The following is a 7,711-nucleotide window of genomic DNA, read 5'->3' as shown; positions in this document are numbered from 1 at the left end:
TATAAATTTTATTAATTTTTAAATAATAACATGATAAAATATTTATTAATTCCCAACTTTTATCATGGTAGCAATAAGCTAAAATCTCCATAATCTAAATGAATTTTTTTAACATTTATTTTATTATAGGATTTTATCATTTTTTTATATATTGCCTAAAACTATTCATAACTCCTTTCTAGCCCTTAAATAGGAAGATAATGCGCTTCAACGCACTCGAACCCATATATTCATGTACTAACAACAACGCCGATACCAATTAAACAAAGAGTCAATTTAACTTTACTTATTTGAAGCACTTTTGAGTCAAAAAACACTTTTGAAATAAAAACATTGCCAAACAAGATATTTTTGAGTTTTTCAAAAGTGTTTTTGGGACAAAAAAATGTTGAGTAAAAACTTTTAATTTTTACTAAAAAAAAATTTTTGGCTCAAAAATACTTTTAAGAAGCAATACTGAACTAACAGTAAGTCTCAATATATTTAATGTGTGAAATTGGTTCAGCTTCAGCCAACAATATTTATACACCAGCCAAGCAGACACAAAAATATTTTCAATGGCATGTCCATGTCACATATTTATAATATGTGTAATTAAAAAGTATAACAATTTTGTTTTAATAAAGTGATAAAGTTAATGTTTTATTTAGGAATGTTTAAAAAATTTAATAGAATGAAAGTGTAATCTAATAAGGTAGTAATTATATTTTTTTAATAATTATAAAGAATTATAATTCACTTGATGTGCTTGGCTGATAGAGTGTAATTCTATTTTAATTTCCTATGTCGTGTTTGGTAGTACAAATTATAATTACACAGCTATATAATTTATATATATATTTTTAAAATATTAATTACTATAAAAATTATTAATATGATAAAAATAATTTCTAAACAAGTAACAAAAATTAAAATAAAATCATCATATGTATTATGTTAATCTAAAAATGTAGTTGATAATACGATTACTAATAATAAAAAAAGCAAGAAAATAAACTTAATATGCAATTTTATCTAATTATTTTAGTGCATATTTGTTGGATTATTCCCTTCTTAGTATTTAACATATGCTCCTTATCATCATATGTTGGTCTTTGATTGAGTTCATCATCATCTGAATTTGAACCTACATCATTAAAATTAGCAAGATCTCATTCTTTCATATACTCTTCGAAGTATAGATCATCTCAATTCCACCTATGATTAAAGTTATGAAATATGCAATATGCTAGTACGATCCAACCTTGTTTTCTATACTATATTAAGGTGATGTCGTTAATATGAGAAATATCTTTTTAGAACAACAAATGTCTTCTCAACCACATTTCAAACCTTTGAATGTATCAAATTAAAGAGTTTGTGAGTTGTCTACAATGCTTGTGTTTCACATCATTCTTTCAAATTGTATCATACCCTACGATATGGTGCAAGAAAATATTTTCTATTTGCATAATTAGCATCAACCTTTTGATCTTTAGATTCACGGTCCAAATAGTTTGTAGCTTTAATTATACAAACTTATATAAACTTAATTTGAAAAGACTTATGCCTAAGTTATATCCTTTTTATAATATGTAAATTAAGTCAAAATAATAAAAAACTTATAATATATAACATTTATAAAAAAATTATAAATTGCCCAAAACTTTCATAACACTTCATATAATTTTTTTTTGCCATAACTTTATACAGTTATTTTTTATAAATAAATAGTGATAATAAAAATTGTAACATGTTTTTATGAATAAGTATAGTATTTTTATAATATATTGCATGGACACATAAATAAGTTATTTCCATACTTATTGGCCCTAAATTTTTTATAAATAAATATATTATAACAATTTTACAACATATAAATTGTTTTTTATCAATAATTTTAGAAATTTTTTAGGATTTAAATAATATATATTTTTGTTATAGCTTTATAAAATATACAAATTATTTTAATAATTTAATTTTTTAGGATTTATAATATTATATTGTTTTTGCCACAATCATCTCAAACACTTATAAGTATTCATGCTTAAAATATAAATTTTTTATAACTTATATAAAAATATATTTTTAAAAATTATATTTGAGTGTAATTACCTGCATAAATACTCCATTTATCCTCCTCCTCCTAAGAATTGAAAAGTACAAACAAGTACACTTAAATTTAATTATTAGCTAATTTTCCAAACACTGTATTAATATATCAGTCATTTCATCTGGTTTCCAATGGATAAAAGAATTAGTTGGGTCGAGTATGAAAAAGAAATCTTGGTAATACGGCCGGCAATGGGATCCATTTAAATAAGCCCATTGAACTTCTCCCCGCTGTGGGGATGGAATTTACTCGTATTTCAAAGGACTAGGAGATGGCTTATAAACGTTTAAGCAATAAGAAAAGACTAAACACGAGTAAATTATATTGAAAGCTCGAATCTAAACAGCCCAATCCAAGGGAAAAAGAAACATGATTCCTTGAGAAAGGAATTAGGGGCAACTTCGAATTATTTTTGCAGCCTTGAATTGGATGGGATAATGATGTATGACTCGTTAAAGCTAGTTTGATCTGATTGTGCTTAACAAATATATAGTGTGAATTAATTTTTCAGCAGTAGCTGGGTCAACACACATACATATTAAAGCGTCCACTAGAATCATGTGAGTGAAACACATGCAGTAATGAGTGCCTTCCCTTTTCATTTTCAATTCCCCTCCAGCTTCTCGTGAAAAATGTTATTTATGGCTTCACTCTTAATGTATAGCACTCCCAGCTAATTGGATGCTTGAATATAATCAAAACTATCTTTATGAGGTTTGTCAACTCGGAAATTGGAATATCAAATTTTGACAACTAACACATGTTAGAATTCAAGAAGGTTAATATTTGACAACTAAGACACGTTATAAATCAAGAAGGATTACTTAGTTCACCAAACCATTACCCGATTTCTAATTTTAAAAAGTTGTATTTGAATGTTTAAAATATTAACATTATTTCATTTAGATCTTTCATTAGTATAGTTGTTAATTTAGGTGTTAAATGTCTGTTTGAATTTGGCATAGATTAAATTGTAAATATGAGTATACTTTGTTGGTGCATGGGGATAAAAATAAATTTGTGAGAAATTAATAAAGGCTTTGATGCATGTATCAATGTCACCTTTTTTGAGGTTCTATTCACCCCACCTATATTATGCTGTATAAAAAAGTTACTGACAAATAAACCTTGAGGATACAATGAAGCCCAATGATTGTCTATGTTTTACACTAACAGGAACAGTCTACTAAGCACTGGGCGGAGCATAACAAGGATATCAAATTCTATAAAGAATTTCTGCAATAATTCTTTATAGAACAATCTAGGATATAAAAAATGGTGGCAGATCAAAAAGAAACTCTTTTTCTATATTTTTGGGTTGTCATGCAAATGAAACTTCACTCCTATTTATAGGAGGCCCATGTCTCTTCATAGAGGCATAACTACTCAAATGGATAGTCATATCTTTAGCAATAAACATAATTATTTAATAGATATCTACTTGAATAATTATGACTATTTGTTATTAATTAAGTGACATAACTTTTGGTAACTTATAACTTTTCATTTGCAACTATTGGAACACCATATATTTTGAAAATATTCCAACAATCTCTCCCCATTTTCAAAACATTCTAGATTTTGATAATCTTGGAAAACAGTTTCATAAATGAAGGTGTCTTACGATTGAACCATCACTTAGTGAAAACATGTTAAAGTTAATTGAAATTGTATGGTAGACTATACTTTGAACCAATTATTTCATTTGATTAATCGAACACATCCCACACAATGATTTTAACACCAGACAATGCACAGAATCAAAGGATACTATTATGGCTATGTGTTTGTAACTTTTTTCATGAGTGTTGTCAGAGCCAAGCCCTTGAGCTCCTAGAAACGACCACACTTCCATTCACATAGGTAGATCTCATCAAGAGTGTTCCCATAATTATAACACTCTAGCATATTTATGTTATGGGTCATTTAAGAGTAAAAGACTCATCCTTCCCCTTATCATTACGAGTAACTAGCACTTTTCCCTTGGAATGATATAATATATTTTTTATAGAGCTAGCAGTCACATACTAATGACGTACTTTGTCTCATTGAACTTAAGACTTGACATTATACCAAGTGTTGAGTTGAGTTTCCGTCATGGGTGACTCAAATATTATAAGCTTGTACCTCATCCCTTAATTTCCAAAATTTCAACATAGTTATGTTAATTATATATACCAATGATGAAACTTTATATTTTTTTGTGTCTTCAAAGTTCACAAGACCAATATCTCCACCATGTTCAATTACCCATTCTTTCACAAAAGAATGTTATCAAATAAATCCTTTCTACTATTGTCAAATCACAGCGATCACTTTATATTTTCTTATCATGAAATTTTCATATTTGGCTACTTTATTTATTTATTAATATCCAAGAAATTAATTTTACAATCACCAAATATATGAAACCATACATCATGTCTTTTTCACCAAGTTGTTGTAAAGAGGCCTCAGATCTCTTGGTGAAACTAGACAACATATTTGCTATTTGTCATAGCTTCTTTTCAAAGTTAGTATATGACTTCAAAATTTTTTTTTTCATTCATAGTCCTATAACATTATTTTTCTCCACACGCCTTATATATACAAATGTGTAACATATATAGTCATATTAGAGGACCATCAATTGTCCAATCACATGACTATAAAATCACAGATTTATTCACCTTTCACCATGGACATTATCAATTATTTTCTAACTATGATCAAAATCATGTCCATCAAGTAAATGGGTCAAATAGCATTCATATTACTATTTTCATACTTACGAGATCTTTGATTCATGGCTTCCATAGTAAATTTCAAATTTTACTACATATCAAAATTTTATAGAACCGCGAGATTATAGATCATATCCAAGACACATATATATATATATATATATAAACCACATGCATAATCATAAATATGCACAGTATGATCTCAATTTCAAAGATATGATTATCACGTTATATATTCTCACTATAAGATTTCATACCAGAATAGTGATCTTATTGTATAAGTTAAGTTTTTCATTATTCTGTATTGACTAGAAAAAGTAACCATGCATATGCATTTGACTTATTTCATTTCTAGTGAAAACCACTTCTTGTCCAAACTTTATAAATAGAATAAAAAAATGTGCAATCATATATAAAATCCATTTAGCTTATGGTTATTTGGCAAAAACAACAACCAAAATTAGTTATATTATATAATCATCTACAAACTTTCATTTTTAGCAATGAAAATAATGTTTCATTAATATCATCCAAATGCTAATTACTAATATCATGATTTGAATAAATAAATAATTTCATATCTCAAGTTAAATATATCAATAAGAAGAAAGAATAAGAGTTTCACTCACAAAATAGATGGAACGAGTTATATTTCAATTCTCCTAACTTATTTTCTATTTCCTAAGTGATTCTTTAAAAAGATATTACTTTTTAAGTTGCACTTTTTGGTTTTAAGAAACCATTCACCCAACCTTTTAAAAGTATTTTTTAGACTTAGTGATGCAACTTTTCGATTTGAGAAGGCTCACCCGAATGGTCATAATGCTTCTGTTGAATAGAAGCATGTTCAACTAATTTTTAGACAATGTAATCACCATTCAAAAAGAAAGTAACTTTTCGATCCGTTAATAGACTAGCATAATGCAAACAATTAACTAGCATTTGCTTTTTTTTGTCAAGTAATTATGCATGAGATACCCACATATTTTGTATAATGTAATTCAATAAACACATAACAATTGAAATCTAATTATGCAATATGAGTAAAACAAGAAAAAAATTGACATAACTTTTCTTGCAAGAAAGGTTTTTCTAAATCAAAATTTGACACAATCATTGATCTTCATGCAACCACAATTGTAGATATCCATCTTCATATACCATGCTTATAGTGGCATGTGAATGCGTAGTAAACAAACCTTCTTTAATTTCTTATAAATTGTGAAAATAGAACTTTAAAATTGTTGGTGTGTGAGGATAAAAATAAACTTATGAAGGTTTTGAGACGTGTATCAATGTCACTTTCTTTAAGGTTCTATTTGTAACACCTCTAACATGTATTTGTCGTTGAAATAGGGTTATAGAGTAATAGCATAAAAAAATAACTTAAAAAAATTCATTTTCAAACATTTCATAATCCATTCAAACACATGTATATCGTCTCTTATTCGTGCCCTCGAGGCCTTAAAAACACTTTAGGAACGATTCAGAACTAAATCGGAAATATATGAAACCTTAAGAAAAAAATTAGAAAAATTCACGATGCAGAGGTCATACGGCTGTGTGGCCAAGTCATGTAACATTCGAAATAGGGACACATAGCCATGTCCCAGCCCATGTCAGTGCCCGTGTAACTCTCTGACTTGGGTCATACGGCCAAGCCACACATTCGTGTGCCAGGCCGTGTAACCTTTGAAATGGCCTCACACATCCATGTGTCAGGCCGTGTAACTTTCGTAAAACAACCATTAAAACCTAAGGGGACACACGGCTGTGTCGCATGGCCGTGAGTCATATATGGTTGAGACACACGCTCGTGTCCTTGGCCGTGTGGACAAGAAAATGGACAAAATCAAGTCATTTCTTTCACCCATTCAAACATGAACCTACAAGTAACTAACACATATAGTTAAGACCTTAAAACATACCTAAATCATGCATAATAAGACCAATTCCCTATACCAAATATCCATACAACCAATATGCCAAAAGGCACCTTAATCACAATTCATCAAACTTACCAAAACATATGTATAATTAACCTTACTTCCAACCTACACATCTAGTTCCATATCATCTTAAAATATACAACAATTAAGACCATTTCTATCATAGCAACTTAATTCACCAACAAGCCAAAACAAACCATAAGTGTATACTTTCATACCATTCTAATTGTACCAAAAGGATACATATTTACAACCTTAGTAAAGTGCATAACAATTTAGTTTAGTATTTTGTCCAAAAGATACATAACAACCTATATAGCCACATATACATGCCACAACCCTAAAGGACACAAGAACTACCAACATCGAAGGGATAGTGTGAGCTGAAGATTCGATCCTACCAACGTCAGCAACAACAATCTACAAAATAATTCAGAAAAAATGAATAAGCTTATAGAGCTTAGTAAGAAAATAGTATATTATTAAACTTAACAACAATTTAATACAACACATATTTTACTAGATTCAAGGTTACCGGAGTATAAATAGGGCACGAATGTGCAATTTAGGGGTACCGAAGTACAAATAGGCATGTTTAATTCAGGGTATAATTAATTACAAGTGTTTAATTTCATAACCATATTGTAAAATAAACAAATAGAAATTCAATTATGTATTGAAATACTATGAACTTACCTTGACAACTAGGACGTAGAAATGTGATCGAGCTAATCCGTGATTTTCGCCTTTCCTCTATTTAGGTCCTGTTGAGATTTATATTGATTTAAATAAATAATTATATTCAATTAAGTATTTCAATCAATCTCAACATTCAATTCAATCCATAGTTCACATTTATGCATAATTATAATTTTCCCCTAACATTATAACTTTTCACAATTTAGTCCTTAAGCTCATAATTTAAAATCTAAGCATTTTCATCCCTA

The sequence above is a fragment of the Gossypium hirsutum genome, chromosome A08 (genome assembly GCF_007990345.1).
Source record: "Gossypium hirsutum isolate 1008001.06 chromosome A08, Gossypium_hirsutum_v2.1, whole genome shotgun sequence".
Classification (NCBI taxonomy): domain Eukaryota; kingdom Viridiplantae; phylum Streptophyta; class Magnoliopsida; order Malvales; family Malvaceae; genus Gossypium; species Gossypium hirsutum.
Note: the sequence above shows the minus strand (reverse complement) of the source record.